The sequence below is a fragment of the Ostrea edulis genome, chromosome 1 (assembly GCF_947568905.1).
Source record: "Ostrea edulis chromosome 1, xbOstEdul1.1, whole genome shotgun sequence".
Taxonomy (NCBI): Eukaryota; Metazoa; Mollusca; class Bivalvia; order Ostreida; family Ostreidae; genus Ostrea; species Ostrea edulis.
This window is the reverse complement of record NC_079164.1, coordinates 19,734,847-19,737,346: the sequence shown is the minus strand read 5'-3', so window position 1 is coordinate 19,737,346 and position 2,500 is coordinate 19,734,847. Positions and strand designations below refer to the sequence as shown.

The 2,500-nt window shown below is 37.6% G+C and overlaps 1 protein-coding gene across 2 annotated transcripts in view; it reads left to right on the top strand.

Annotated features, from left to right (window-relative positions):
* Positions 1–2,500, top strand: part of LOC125663609 (guanine nucleotide-binding protein G(o) subunit alpha) — a 30,953-nt gene that overhangs the window by 1,723 nt on the left and 26,730 nt on the right. The window lies entirely within an intron of this gene.

The following is a 2,500-nucleotide window of genomic DNA, read 5'->3' as shown; positions in this document are numbered from 1 at the left end:
AACTGCCCCGGAAACCCCCTTCAGTGGCCCCGCCGCGTAGTAGATCAGTAAGTATGCCGAAGCTCTATTATTGTAAATACCACTGTTACACGCGCAGACACAGCAAGAAACACGACCGTTGTATGATATATGATAGCACGATGTAGCCGTCACAACATTCACGACTGATGAATTAACATGACCTCAGGTATAATCGTCGATTTTGACCAAAAATCGTTATTAGATCTTAATGAAATTTAAAAGAATAACTTGAAAAGGTCTGATGTTAAGAAAGGAAATGAACACAGCAACTGTTGTGGCGTGATGCGAGACCGGTTAAAACTTTGAAAAATCTATAATTTTTTGTTTGACGGAGAAGATTATCGATTGAAAATCGCGATGTGACATGGGTTGTGAATGGAAAGTCCATTTAGCACCTGCCCGCGGTTCTACACCCTAGGTGAGGAGCGGGACTATTCACCAAATCAATAGAAGAAAATCGATTGATTATCGCGAGGAAGCGCCTTATCGCCATCTGATAGTAATACTGGAAGAAAAACAAATATATTCAGCTGAAAAGGAATCTGAAAGTTTGCCCTTGCAAAATTCTAATAATTTTCATTGGAAAAAGAAATCGTTCATTTCATGCTACTGTAGGATAAAATGAATTAGTTGACATCGTTAATTAATTTTCCACCCAATAACGTTAGCTTTCAATTCTATATATTATCGCAGGTGAATTGCGTGGTGTTATTCGAGATTCAACAGGTTTCTCATGAGATTGATGACGTAATTGATCAGTCAGTGGTACATTCAATATTGTATTATGTAAATTTATTACACATCTCACGAGAACATTACCACCTTGGCTTAGATATCCCCATGTTCAGTTCAGTTTATTTCGCTCAATTACTTCAGGTACATGAAGCATATTTACGTATATACAATAACAGGGGTCAAACAGACGAAAAATCAGAACAGACAATATTATTAATTTTCAAAATAAACATACATAGCTTTCTTAGAGATACCTAATCTGCAGAAGACATGAGTTCACACAATTGTCATTGTTATTAATGGCGGATGATAGCACTTTGATCACATGCAATATACGTGATAGTAATGAGGTAATTTTTAAGGGACTGTGTTTTTATAGGCGTCTGCATGTGGTGCTTTGATTTATGATTTTAAAAAAGGTATCGTCACTAACGCTGACGTTACAAAAACCATACATTGGAATCATATACCGACACTAAGCAGTGGCGGATCCAGGATTTTCTATACAGCCTGTGTGATATTTTGTTACATCAAGTTCCTGTGGTTATCGTGGTCGTTCCTCGTTGAACAGATGGACTTTGCGTGCTACTGTCTCGCGGAATTTCCTATGACACGAGATGCGCCCATGCCCCAAATTTTACTTCCATCACCCATCTTCAACAGTGTCACCAAGCAATGAAATATAAATCTAAAAATTACTTGTTTTAATGGAAAACATATTTTCTACAGTATTACCAAGTTCATTAGTCTCTTTTGATAGGTTATCACGAGCTGAACACTTACAGTGACATCTCACACATTTCAGTTGATATTTAGTGTCGCTTTTGGTACACCAGGATTATCCACTGGCCATTTTCACGAAAAATGTTACGACTAAGATAAAACTTATGTCCATCTTACACTCAACTGAGTGCAAATATGTCCCGAGTAAGAATTCACGTTTTATCACCTATGTACATATACTTTGTTTTACTCATTCAAAAATATACATATATGAACATTACAGGGGTTTTAATTTTTCATCTTAATCGTAAGATATTTTGTGAAAAGGGCCACATGCTCGGAGGGAAACACCCACATCTGCCACCTGGATCGGTATATATTTGAGTTCGATCGACCAATGACGATATTTCGACTCGGACTTAACGAAAAACTCTCATAGTTCTTGTGAAAGTTTAAAAGAGACCAAACGTTTTGAAAACAAATACAAATAGCAACCTTGGATTGAGTGACTGATTTGAAGAAGATGGTGTCGCTCGATGATCGAGGATCCCCTCCCCCCGATTTGCCACTTGCTGATTAAATTGGTCAGAGCGAGGTAGGTCCCTTTGGTTGCATCATGCTACCAATAAATAAAGTGGGATTTACGAAAAGTGGCTGTCACATGATTAGAAGTGCTACACCTCACCAGTCACATTATGAATTTACTAAGTGGCATGGATAGTAAATGTTCACCGACGTGAAGAAATATAACTTAACAAATGATCTGACCGCCTTAAATAATACACACAGATACTATATAATACACACATTGTAATGGCAACTCTTCAAATTTCTTAGCTAAGCCAGAATCATCTAGACAACTGACCCAGCCCGAAAGGGCCCCGCCAAGAACTTAATTCATGTATTAAATGTACTGGAGCTAATCACACAAAATTCATTTATGTTTGCAATGGCAGAGAGAAGCGATTATGTTCTTTTCCCAAATGTTCAACTGCGGGGTATAAAATATATTTGCTTTAAG